A 13,968-nucleotide genomic window follows, 5' to 3' on the forward strand; every position below is an offset into this window, starting at 1 on the left:
ACGAGCGAGCCTCCCAGAATCCAGATTTCTGGCCACCCAGCGTGCCATAGACTCAGTGCTGAGGTTCCCTACAACCATGGCCAGATGCTGCCTGCAGCTCTTAAGACACATGGCAGCGTGCACCCACGTAGTCAAACATGCTTGACTATGGCTTGGGGACTTTGCAGTTGTGGCTAGCCCGGTCGTATCACCTGGGCAGAGACCCCTTAGAACTTGCAGTGGCAATCCCTGCCCAGGTGTTGGACTCCCTGCGCTGATGGCTCAACTAGCAGGTAGTTTGCGAAGGGATCCCCTTTGCCACACCATAACCCACGCTGACAGTGGTAACAGACATGTCAGACCTTGGCTGGGGAGCGCATTTGGGGGACCTTCGGACATAAGGCTTGTGATCCAAGGATGAAATGTTGCTCCACATCAACGTGAAGGAGCTCAGGGCGATTCGCCTAGCCTGCCAGACCTTTCACGTTGCTTTAGAAGGTCACAGTGTGACAGTTCTGACAACACTACCACCATGTTGAACAAGCAGGATGGAGCCTGATCCTCTCCCCTCTGCCGAGAGGCCCTTCTCCTATGGGACTTTTGTATAGCCGGCTCAGTAAACCTCGTAGCATCATACCTCCTGGGGGAGCGGAACGAGCTGGTGGACTGCCTCAGCAGGTCATACTGCATGCATGAATGGTCGATGAGACCGGATGTCTTGCAATCGATCTTCCAGAAGTGGGGATTTCCCCAAATGGACCTCTTTGTGACCAGGGGCAACAATACCTGCAATTTTGCTCTTTCCAAAACCACAGTCTGGGCTCAGTTGCAGATGGCTTTGCGATCCCTTGGAGTGGGATCCTGAAGTATGCCTTTCCACAGAGTTCTCTTCAAAGTTTGCAGAGACAACGTGGTAATGATTCTCATCGCCCCAGCTTGGCCCTGCCAACATTGGTTTACGACTTTGCTGGAGTTGTCAGTAGCCGACCCAATTGCCCTGCCCCTGCACCATGATCTCATCATGCAGGACCGCAGGCGCCTACTCCACCAGAACCTGCGGTCTCTGAATCTCATGGCGTGGAAACTCTGTGTTTAAACGCAATGGAGAGCCAGTGCTCTCTTCAGGTGCCACAAATTCTCGGCAGTAGGAAACATTCCACTATGGCGGCATACCTCGCTAAGTGGAAGAGGTTCGCCTGCTGGTGTGAACCACAGCATACACAGCTGCTCCCGGCCTCCATTCCAGTTATCCTGGAATACCTGCTGCACCTTAAGCATCAAGGTCTTGCCCCCTCCTCAATTAGAGTACATCTGGCTTCCATTTTGGCGTTTCACCTGGGGGAGTTGTGGCATTCTGTATTTTCCTACCCCATAGTAGCCTGGTTTCTCAAAGGGCTGGAGAGGGTGTTTCCCTACTCACGCCCTCCAGTCCCTCCCTGGAACCTTAACCTGGTCCTGACCAAGCTCATGGGATCCCCTTTCGAGCCTCTAGCCTCTTGTTCGTTCACTCATTTCTCCTGAAAGGTGGTGTTTTTGGTGGCCATTATGTCCGCAAGGGGGGTGTCCAAGTTGAGGGCCCTCACCTCGGAGCCCCCTTATACAATGTTTTATAAGGAGAAAGTACAACTTAGGCCAGACCCTAAATTCCTCCCTAAAGAAGTCTCGCAATTTCATATGGGATAGGACATTTATTTGCCAGTGTTCTTTCCCAAACCACACATGGACCCGAGTCACCGTAGCCTGCATACTCTGGATGTCCGTACCCTGGCATTCTATCTGGAGCGAACTAGACCTTTCCATAAGTCGATACAGTTGTTCTTCGCCATTGTGGAGAGAATGAAAGGACTCCCTCTCTCGGCGCAGCGGATATTGTTATGGATTGTGGATTGCATCTGCATGTGCTATGAGCTCACCAAGGTGCCAGCCTCGGCAATCATGGCTCACTCAACTAGGACTCAAGCATCCTCAGCAGCTTTCCTGGTGCAGGTTCCACTTCAGGAGATCTGTAAAGCAGCCACCTGGTCATCAGTGCATACATTACAGCCCACTACGCAGTCCATCAACAGGCCAGAGAGAATGCGGAGGTCAGCAGGGCTGTGCTTCAGTCAACTGTTCCATGACTCCTACCCTCCTCTTAAGGTAAGCTTGTGAGTCACCTAATGTGTAATGGACGTGAACAATCACTCGAAGAAGAAAAAATGTTTACCTACCTTTTTATAACTGTTGTTCTTCGAGATGTGTTACGAAAAGGTTGGTAACCATTTTTTTCCCAACCAACTACTCCTGTAGCTGAAGTTGAAAAGGTCAGAGCTATGGATTTGAAGACTGTGGGTTCTGTCATAACCTAGTCCCAGATTTGGACCTTAGCGTCCAAAATATGGGGGTTAGCATGAAAACCTCCAAGCTTAGTTACCAGCTTGGACTTGGTAAAGCTGCCACCACCCAAAAAATTAGTGTTTTGGGGCACTCTGGTCTCCCCCAAAACCTTCCCTGGGGACCCCAAGACCCAAATCCCTTGAGTCTCACAAAAAAGGGAAATAAACCTTTTCCCTTCCCCCCTCCAGGTGTTCCTGGAGAGATACAAAGAAGCAAACTCCGTGAATCTAAACAGAGGGATTCCACCCTCTCTATTTCCAGTCCTGGAAACAGAAGTACTTCCCTCTTCACCCAGAGGGTATGCAAAATCAGGCTAGTAAATCTAACACACACAGATTTCCCCCTGACTTCTTCCTCCCACCACTTCCCTGGTGAGCACAGACTCAATTCCCTGGAGTTCCCCACTAAAGAAAAACTCCAACAGGTCTTAAAAGAAAGCTTTATATAAAAAGAAAGAAAAAGTACATAAAAATGGTCTCTCTGTATTAAGGTGACAAACACAGGATCAATTGCTTAAAAGAAATATGAATAAACAGCCTTATTCAAAAAGAATACAATTCAAAGCACTCCAGCAACTACATACATGTAAATACAAAAAAACAACCTATCTTTGTACTCACAACTTGGAAACAGAAGATTAGAAAGCAGGAAATAGAAAAATCCTTCCCATAGCCGATAGGGACAGATACAAGACAAAGGACTCAGACACAAACTTCCCTCCACCCAGATTTGAAAAAGTCTTGTTTCCTGATGGGTCCTCTGGTCAGGTGTTTCAGGTTACTTCTTTCCAGGTGAAAGAGACATTAACCCTTAGCTATCTGTTTATGACAGGTTCAAACCTGCTGTTTGACCAATGAGTGGGTGGGGAATAAGAGTGAGGAGTTTAGAATAATTATAATTGTTGAAGTGATTTTATATTGCACAACTTTGTATTTAGAAATAAATGTGGATGTTGTGAAGATTGTTTGTTTGTTTTTTATTGTATATTTAGTGTTTTTATTTTGGCTAACGGGAGCTGCCCCATTTAAGAACAGACTTAGCCACTCCTTTGTAATGTGTGTATGAAGAGAACTGAGAGCAGTGTGTGGGTGATTTTGCCAGTGTTTTCAAACAGGGACAAACTCTGTCTGGATAACTCCAAAAAGGCCAGTACTTAATGTAAAACTTATCTTTCCAGAAAGCAAGCCTCATTCTCAAAGGTCTAATATTAGCATTTAGGGAAGGCTGGATGCTGCTTGCTACCGCTAATGAGCAGTAGGGCCTGTCACCTGGAGGTCTTGAGTTTGAATTGTGCCCAGCAAGAATAATGGTTGTTCCCATCTAATAGATGTTTGGTGGCTCCTGTTTGGGATGAGTTTAGTGACACAATTTCCAGCTTCTACATCACAAACTCAACATTTTTTTAAAAAGCTACAGAGAGTATGGAATGAGTGTGATCTCTTAATTGCTTTATAAACACACAGCTGTCCATGGAGTATCAGATAAAATATCCATACAGTTCTCTAAACACTTGTGCTGAAACTGTTTAACCTGAACATTTACCATTTAGCTACAAATTGAAGGGCTCAAAATAGTTAGTTATGCTAACCATAACTCAGTAAATTTCTTCCAAAGCTGATCTTGGACAGTGAAATAAAGATAATTGATTTGGTCTGTGAAAATGTTTTTGATTATACATATTAATCCTCTTCTTGAGATTTATGATGGCCAATATGGAAGAAGTGATTTCAAAAGATGAACACTTGTTTGAAGTTAGAATAGAGGCAGATCAAATGGTTTTGCAATGTGGATGCTGTTAGCTCGATAATGTATAGCCTGTTCCTAGCTTCTGACATCTACCTCACAGATGTGTGAAGATAATGTGACTTTAATTTTGTAACCACAGTATCTTACATTGGTGCGTAGAATCTTTTTAGTTTTAAAATCACAGTTCTGAGAGTCTCTCTCAATTCCATTGAAATATGAAAAGAAAGCAGCTGGTGTGAAAATCAAAGCTTTCATGTGAATACCTTCAAAATGAGAAACAAGCGGAAGTGAAATCCAGAAAATGTCATTAAAAGAGACTAGAATTCCAATGTACAGGGTATTTAAACTTGCTAAGGTGCTGAACATGAACGCTTCTTACTGTGGCAAGTTTCAGTTAATTCGTAGCTGGACTTTCTTCTTTCAGCCACTCAAATGGTAGGGATATCTTTGAAATGGAATATAACTGGAATTAGTCCCAGTGTGAGATCGTTCGTAAGACTTGATGTAATCTGAAAATAAAAAATGTTCAGTGAGGTGACCTCTTGTCATTAGTAAGTGTATTGGTCGATATTGAGATATTGCTCATCTTAAAGAAGCTGGGATTTGTAATCTGTATTTCTAACATTCTTTCACAACAATTATTGTCAATAAGAAAATAGCAAATCTTTGTATTTTTTTTTGTTGATTATACAAAATGCTACCTATATGGCAAGTATGAAAATAATCAGTAACTTACATACTTTTAGAAGCTGTAGATTTGAGAAGATGGAGTGCTTTTGATTAAAATTAATTGGCTACATGGTCTTATACCTCTTGCCGCTGTCTTTCCACGAAGAAAACATACATTTAATTTTACTGTTGTTAGATGTCCTTTGCAGCATTTCAGAAAATAGTTGGTTTTTTTTGACCAAGACATGATGCTTAAATATCTTTTACCAAAGGATTTTAGACTGCAGTGGTTTGCACTGAACTAGTTCTGTCACTCTGACCCTTACCTGTTGAAACTTGTTTTGGCTCTCCCCAAGGAGAATAGGCTAGGAACATTAAGGCTCCTCACTCCGGCATTCTGTCTATGACCCTGAAGGGAAAGCTGTTAGGTGACTATTAAAACAGGCCTCCTTTCTCCTTTCCCAGGTGGGTAGGCTAACTGCGACTCAGACCGACTCTATGGTGAATTATCCAATCCCATTAATGAGGCAGATACACAATGGTAGTATCATACAAGTGTATTAACAATCACCAAAGAGCATCCCGGTTTTTAAAAGTCACAGCATGATCTTGCTTAACCTGCACATTTTTTAAAGATAACTGAATAAGATTAATTGTTACATTATATAGATCTGAAAATTTCTAAGGACTAAAGTCAAACCTTAAAGTACTTTATGGAGAGCTATAAAAACAGTACCTAGGGTTCTCTGGCACCTAGGAATATAATTTCAAAAACATTTGTATTGTCATCTTACAAAACAAAATGGATTGAGCCATGCAGAATTGCTTCGTAAACTGTGTAATACATTTTTAAAAAGTGTATTTTGTAAGTTTCATAGTTATCTGAAGTGAGTACTATAGTGAGTTGCACTTCACTTTGAAGTAAAGTGTCACACTGAGAGAGAATTCAGATGGTATGGTTGTGTTCAAATATTTGTGTAAGTGAAGTAAGTTTTAGAGCGTGGTGTATTCAGAATAACTTTCCACGCAATCAAATGAACAATATTCTGCTTATCTCTCCATTTGATAACTTCACTGCCTTTCTATGCACGCATCTACATATCTTTGTCCCCTTTTTATCCTTATAGGTCAGTGTCTTAATTTATGTGATGTTACAACTGGAAACAAAACCAAGGAAATAAAATTTTTCAGTGGTCCCGAGATTAGATCAGTCCAGTTGCTGCTCTGGCTATTTGGCATATTAGGTGCTTTGCTGGACATCTGGTACAGTTTCACATGTCAGTAAACTTTTTAAATTGTTGAGTATATTATTCTTTATTCTGCTTGTAAAATTCCATCTGCAGTAGTCAAAGTAAAACAAGAAATTGGAGACTCTGATTCAATACAGCTGTCCTGAGAATGTATCGTTAGAAGCCAGTAGAAAGCAGGCTCCTAACCATATGGATGCAGAGAGACCATAACTGATCCAGATTTCTTTTTATTAGATTGAAAGAAAAAGAAATAGTATTCAGCAAGCTTCCAAATCGTGGAAGATAGGGTGGGAAGAGTAAAGACCAACCCAGCCCATATGATACAGAAAATGAATTATAAATTGAATCAGAGCTCTATATACTATGAACTCATAAAAGCCCCTTACTGCCATTCTTTTAACTGTAATAATAAATCATGGATTTTATAGTTAGCTGATTACCATTAGAGCTGTCGCATTATGTAGGCATCCACTTATTACAACATTTTGTAAATAACTACTTTTGTTTAGCCCAGAAAGCTCAGAAGGTGTTATCCCCGCTGCCAACTAACTCTGAAGTACACTTGAAAGTAAGTCTCAATTTACAGGTAGCATTAGAACATAAGAACGGCCAAAGTATCTAGCCCAGAATCTGTCTACCGACAGTGGCCAATGCCAAGTGCCCCAGAGGGAGTGAAGCTAACAGGTAATGATCAAGTGATTTTTCTCCTGCCATCCATCTCCATCCTCTGACAAATAGGGGCTAGGGACACTATTCCTTACCCATCCTGGCTAATAGCCATTAATGGACTCAACCTCCATGAATTTATCCAGTTCTCTTTTAAATGCTGTTGTAGTTCTAGCCTTCACAACCTCCTCAGGCAAGGAGTTCCACAAGTTGACTGTGCGCTTTGTGAAGAAGAGCTTCCTTTTATTTGTTTTAAATGTGCTGCCCATTAATTTCATTTGGTGGCCGCTAGTTCTTTTATTATGGGAATAAGTAAATAAGTTTTCCTTTTCTACTTTCTCCACATGACTCATGATTTTATATATCTCTATCATATCCCCCCTTGGTCTCCTCTTTTCCAAGCTGAAAAGTCCTAGCCTCTTTAATCTCTTCTCATATGGGACCCATTCCAAACGCCTAATCATTTTAGTTGCCTTTCTCTGAACCTTTTGTAGTGCCAATATGTCTTTTTTGAGATGAGGAGACCACATCCGTATGCAGTATTCAAGATGTGGGCGAACCATGGATTTATATAAGGACAATAATATATTCTCTGTCTTCTTATCTATCCCCCTTTTAATGATTCCTAACATCCTGTTTGCTATTTTGACTGCCTCTGCACACTGTGTGGATGTCTTCAGAGAACTATCCACGATAACTCCAAGATCTTTTTCCTGATTTGTTGTAGCTAAATTAACCCCCATCATATTATATGTAACCTCATAGTTGGAGTTATTTCTTCCAATGTTCATTCATTTACATTTATCCACATTAAATTTCATTTGTCATTTTTTAGCACAATCACTTAGTTTTGTGAGATCTTTTTGAAGTTCTTCACAGTCTGCTTTGGTCTTAACTATCTTGAGCAGTTTAGTATCATCTGCAAATTTTGCCACCTCACTGTTTACCCCTTTCTCCAGGTCATTGGTCCTAGGACTGACCCTTGGGGAACACCACTAGTACACCTCTCCATTCTGAAAATGTACCATTTATTCCTACTCTTTGTTCCCTGTCTTTTAACCAGTTCTTAATCCATGAAAGGACCTTTCCTTTTATCCCATGATGAGAATGTAAAGGCTGTTGCACGATATTTTTAATCTATTTCCAAACAGTTTTTGGAAACCTAAACAATGTATTTATGCATATTGAAAACTGATAATAAAGTAGCATTAAATCAGAAAAAGATTCTTAAAACAATTGCACCCAGGGCTCGTAAACTGCCAGGAACACCAGTTATGTAGGCTGATAAATTTCAGTTGTGATTGCAAGCTTCATTTGGCTGTCAGTCCCACCTTTATTTGGCTTTCCAGTCCCACCTTTCATCTATGGGCTAAAACAGCTTGCCTGTTATCACAGAGAGCACCAAAATATGTTCTGTGCTAGTAGCCAAACTATGTTCAATCACAAGTGAGGAATGGACCATGGGAGTTAGCCCTCTTGTCAGCACAGCTCCCTTTGTTAGTGTAAATACAACATAAGAATGGCCATACTGTCAGACCAGTGATCCATCTATCCCAGTCTCCTGTCTTCTGACAGTGATCAGTGCCAGATGCTTCTGAGGGAATGTACAGACCAGGGCAATTATTGAATGAGCCCCATCCCTAGGTATCCACTCCCAGCTTCTGGCTATCAGAGGCTAGGGACACCAGAGCATGGGGTTGCCTTCCTGACCATCTTGGCTACTGGCCTCCATGGATTTATCTAGTTCTTTTTTTGAACCCAGTTATATTTTTGGCCTTCACAACTTCCCCTGGCAATGAGTTCCACAGGTTGACTGTGCGTTGTGCGAAGAAGTATTTCCTTATGTTTGTTTTAAATCTACTGCCTATTAATTTCATTGGGTGACCCCTAGTTCTTGTGTAAATAATACTTTCTTCTTCACTTTCTCTACACTGTTCACAATTTTTTAGATCTCTCTCATATCCCCCCCTTAGTCTCTTTTCCAAGGTGAAACGACTTCATATGGAAGCAGTTCCATCCCTGTAATTATTTTTGTTGCCCTTCTCTCTTTTTTCCAATTCTAATATCATTTTTGAGATGAGGTAACCAGCACTGCATGCAGTATTCAAGGTGTAGGCGTACCATGGATTCATATAGGGGCATTATGATATTTTCTGTCTTCTTATTGATCCCTTTCCTAATGGTTCCTAACATTCCATTAACTTTTTTTTGACTGCTGCTGCACATTGACCAGAAGTTTTCAGAGAACTATACACAGTGACTCCAAGATCTGTCTTGAGTGATCACTAATATAGAGCCCATTATTTTGTATGTTTAATTAGGATTATGTTTTCCAATATGCTTTACTTTGCATTTATCAACGTTGAATCTCATCCGGCATTTTGTTGCCCAGTCACCCAGTTTGGTGAAATCCATTTGTAATTTTTTGCAGTCTGCTTTGGACTTAACTATCTTGACTTAATTTATATGGTCTGCAAATTTTGCCATCTCACTGTTTACCCCCTTTTCCAGATAATTTATGAATATGTTGAACAGCACTGGTCCCAATACAGATCCCCGGGGGATACTGCTGTTTATGTCTCTCTATTCTGAAAATGGACCATTCATTCCTATCCTTTGCCTCCTGTCTTTTTAACCAGTTACTGATTCATTAAAGGACCTGCCCTCTTATCCCATGACTGCTTTACTTTGGTGAGAGAACTTGTCAAAAGCTTTTTGAAACTTCAGATACACTAGTGTCCACTGGATCACCCTTGTCCATGTATTTGTTTTCTCCCTCAAGTAATTCTAAGAGATTGGTGAAGCATGATTTTCCTTTAAAAAAAAAAACTCTGACTCTTCCCCCAACAAATTGTGTTCATCTATGTGGCTGATTATTCTGGTACTGAAGTTAGGTTTACCAGTCTGTAATTGCCAGGATTGCCTCTGGAGCCTTTTAAAAAAATTTGTTATAACATAAGCTATCCCCCGTCGTTTGGTACAGAAGCTGATTTGAATGATAAGATGAATATCACAGTTAGTAGTTCTGCAATTTCGTATTTGAGTTCCTTTAGAACTCTTGGGTGAAAACCAGCTGGTCCTGGTGACTTATTACTGTTCAATTAATTAATTAATTTATAACTATTTACACTGAGAAATCATAAAGTTGCCTGAAATAAATGCTGGGTCTGCCACTGGCAGACAGTATAATGGCACCATTTCAACAAAATTTGCTTTTCAATTCCCTTCCCCTCCTTTTCCTTTCTGTTTGTGCCAGAGAAATACGATACACATAGAAATCTAAATAAAAACTATAAAAATCAATGGTTCTCAAAATTCAGTCCTTTCTTGCTTGTTCCATTTCGCTCAGATTTCATTTTTGATCTCTCATCTTTCTTTTTATGTCTCTCTAATTCTTGAGTTCTTTTTGCACTCCCTCTGCTTCATTTCTTCTATGCTTGTCCCAATAGTGTGCTCTTTTTTTCCCTACTACCATTCTCTCCTTTCATCCCACCCTCTTTACTTCCTCTTTCCCTTCACCAGGCCAGAATTTTTGCAGTCTCCCTCTCATTGCTCTTTGTGTCTTTCTCCCTGCTTCCCCTTTGTTTGTGTGGCATCCATCTCTTTTCTGGTCACTGGAACAGTAAATGGGTGATATCACATAGGGGGTTTTTGAAGCTGTTTTTCAGACAGTTGGGTTGACCAGCTTTTCAGCAGGATTTTTGTTTCCATGCTTAGCGTGCAAGGTGTAGAGATGCCTGTTTGACCATTGCTGGCCCTCTTTAACTGTCTGTTTTTCCATATAGATTCTCAGAATGTAGAGGTTTTATTCTGAGATGTCCTGATCTTCTTCTGCTTGACTATGCTTTTAGGGCACTGATGTCTCAGATTTTCATTAGAAGTTTTCATTTGTGTTTTGCCAAGTCTTTTACCAGATATACCTGAGGTGTGCACTGATGGTGTGGTAGTGTCCACTGTCAGTGTTCCCCCACCTTCTTATCTCTGCCCATTTCCTCAGTCAGGTATCCTGTGAAGCAAATTATTCGTAGTCTACTGGATCAAAACCTTTAATCTTAAATAGATTTGCAGGACACAGATAAATATAGTGAATTTTTTCCTCCATAGGCGTATGATTTCCAGCCACTATACTGACCTAGCATTTTTTTTACCTACTTCTCTCATAACGTAACTACTCTAGTTGCTGGGCTCTCATTTTCTTCATGTCTAGTCTGGTTGTTTAGGAGAAACATTTTCTGTGTCTTCTGCCAGGAGCTGAAGCTTTTCTTTCTTCACATAAAATGGTCCTAAAAGATGATCTACTGTGAAGAAGACTAAGCTAAAAAACTCAAAGGTGATCTGTAACATGGAATTCATAACTGGGATTAGGATGTTGGTGATGGAAAGAAAAACTTTTTAAGGTCTTGCTTCATGCTTTGAGCATCTAATGGAAATGACATGACATCATTCAAGCTTTCTGCCTGTCATTGCAGCTACTTGTGCCAGACAAGATTTATTTAGCTCATTAATACATCTAGGCCTTTATTTAATAAGCACTTAAGCATATGTTAAGTTTCATTGACTTCAGTGGGATGTGGGCATATGTATGGAGTTCAGACATTTTTCTTACGCTTTTTCTTCAGATTGGGAATAGACTTGAGACTGTGTGCTAAGGCTTTGCTGAATTCAGTGGGACTGCATGGACTGTAAACTGAGGCTGCTTTCAGACCATTAGTTGTCCTGCATATTCTGTTATTCTGTGTTAAGCTTTGCCCGTACTGAGAGTGAAGCAGATATGTCCCTTTGTACCTGCACTTAGCCATCTAGGGTGACCTGCATTTTAGCCTCTTCCTCTGTTTTGGCTTTTACCTATTGCTAAGCCCTTTCCTCTGGCCTTGGCTACACTGGTGCTTTACAGCGCTGCAACTTTCTTGCTCGGGGTGTGAAAAAAAACCCCTCCTGAGCGCTGCAAGATACAGCGCTGTAAAGCGCCAGTGTAAACAGTGCCTCAGCGCTGGGAGCGTGGCTCCCAGCGCTGCAAGCTAATCCCCATGAGGAGGTGGAGTATGTGTAGCGCTGGGACTACACTCACACTTCAAAGCGCTCCCGCGGCAGCGCTTTGAAGTTTCGAGTGTAGCCAAGCCCTCTGTCAGTCAATCCAGGATGCAGTTTCTTATCTCTGGCAGGGGAGATTTCCTTGAAGTCAGTACCAAGCACAGACCCATTGGCCAGTAGGGGTTGCTATGAGAGCAGTGGATTCAAAGAAATTAGGATCCTTTCTGAGATCCCATAGTCTATGTGCCTTGCCCATGTGGACCTCCTTTCCCGTGTACCACGCCCAGGCTCAGTAAGGCTCAGCAGTGAGTTCAGCATAGATGCTCCGCTGCTTAGTTATTCTATGATGAAAGTATTTTTATATATTCTTTATTATAGGCTAAGGTTGATAATCATGAAGCTGTAATTGTTCATATTTAGTTAGTTACATACTTTAGAGATGCTTAATTTGATATTTAATTTTTCCATGGTACATGGGAAAGGAGGTCAGCATAGGCAAGGCACATCAGCTATGTATAAATACATTAAATTGAGCCGTAGAATCCCTAACCTTCATTTCCAGATGCCCTTACATTATTGTTTTAATATCATTTGTCACTAGGAGACTTACTGGTTTCCTTCAGTACTGGAGAAATAATTGAATTGGGCAGGACTAGTTGCAGTCTTTTGATTAAATGTTTTTTCTGTATTCCTATAAAATCATCATTAGCTCTTTTGGCCCCAGTTCTATGTTCCGTTGAAACAGCACTACATTATAAATCAATATCTTTTCAAAAAGACACAGTTGTAAATTGCTTAGACAGCATATGCATGGTTACTTTGGCTGCAATGCTGCTGCAGAGCCTGGGTAGTCTGCCTTCCTGGGAACTCCACAGGCAAGTCCATCCTATTTTTTAAAATACCTTTTCAGAATGAACGTTATTGCTGATGAAATTTAGACAGAGAATTATTCTGCTCCCTGTGTTCACCTGTGACTTTTTATTTTACGCTCTACTGGGATTATCCTGCCTTTAGGGATTGCTTTGTTTTCTGCTTTAGATTTCCCCCTTTCTTAGCTGTAGTACAGCCGTACCATTTCAGCTTGTTAATGCAGAAAGATGTGAATTCAGTTGCTGAATGAGCCGAGACTGACTGCAAACACTAACATTGCTAGAGATATGTTTAAGAGTTTCAGGTGAATCTGACCTGATCCTGACAACAGCAAAACGGTAAGATGGTGTTTGTTTAAAATATAGGATTAATTGAGTGCTGGGATCGCCTGTTGAACCGGAGCCTTAGTTATCACATGCTTCCAACTTGAGCAGGATTAATTCTGTGCATGTCAGTGGTGGGGTTTTTTTGAACTCTGAAAGCCTAGATAGATGAATGTGGTGCTTAGCTCAGAATGCCACATGAGGCTTTTCAGCGTACCGCCTCGAGAGACTCCCTAAATATCACTTTTGGTTTATAAATATCAGTAAAAAGGTAGGGAAAAGGTATGCTTTTTTTTTTTTTTTTTTTGCTACTGCTGTATTTATCTCCTAAACAGCCTTATTTATTATAGTATAAAGAGGACACTATAGACAATTTTGTTGGTGTATGCTTGGCTGACTGCCCTCTGGGACAAGTGAATGAAGGACATGACCAGCCACTTTTTCATTTCTGCAAACAAGTCTCTGTATCTGGATTAATCTGACTGGAATATATGTCTTTAGTAAATTAGAGATTTGCTTAATATAGGAAAATATACTATGTAAACTATGCTGACCTATGTCATATAGAATGTATCTTCTTGATTGGTTAACCATTTGGTTGTTTTGTTTTCATGTTTATAAAGTAATGTAGTCATTGTCAGTGGTCGTTCTTGAATAGCTGGTGTAGAAGTGTATTGGCAGATTTTAGATCTCAGCAGAAGATTTCAGCATGTATGAAAGCTTGGGGCAGCAACATGTTCAAAAAAAAAAACCAAAAACCAAAAACCATTTACTCGGTCATGAGCAGTACAAGACACATGGATAAGAACATAACCGTACCATGGCATAGCAATCTGAAATATTGTTGGTGATGTTAATTGACAGGTAATATTTTGAGTTCTGCATCAAGCCAGAGACTGACTTTTAACTGAAATTTAATTAAACTAAAACATTTTTCTGTTCTATAATATATTTTAGTCGGTAAATGAGAGCAGTTGGGAAAGCAATGATACAGTAAAGAAATATATTTTTTACACACAGATAATGTCAAAACCAGAATTTCATTTTAGCAGAAATGC

General features: G+C 40.6%; 1 protein-coding gene across 6 annotated transcripts in view; it reads left to right on the top strand.

The window, feature by feature from the left end:
- Positions 1–13,968, top strand: part of CDK14 (cyclin dependent kinase 14) — a 549,017-nt gene that overhangs the window by 124,177 nt on the left and 410,872 nt on the right. The window contains exon 1 of one of the 6 annotated variants that reach the window (XM_030550523.1): positions 12,701–12,925. The exons of 2 other annotated variants lie outside the window; for them this stretch is intronic. The gene's annotated coding sequence lies outside the window, so the exon portion shown is untranslated. Of the gene's footprint in view, positions 1–12,700; positions 12,926–13,071; positions 13,193–13,753; positions 13,775–13,968 lie in introns of those variants that run through there. 3 more of the 6 variants (XM_030550525.1, XM_030550524.1, XM_030550526.1) reach the window with 3 other exon arrangements.

Source organism: Gopherus evgoodei, chromosome 2, assembly GCF_007399415.2.
Source record: "Gopherus evgoodei ecotype Sinaloan lineage chromosome 2, rGopEvg1_v1.p, whole genome shotgun sequence".
In the NCBI taxonomy this organism is placed as follows: Eukaryota; Metazoa; Chordata; order Testudines; family Testudinidae; genus Gopherus; species Gopherus evgoodei.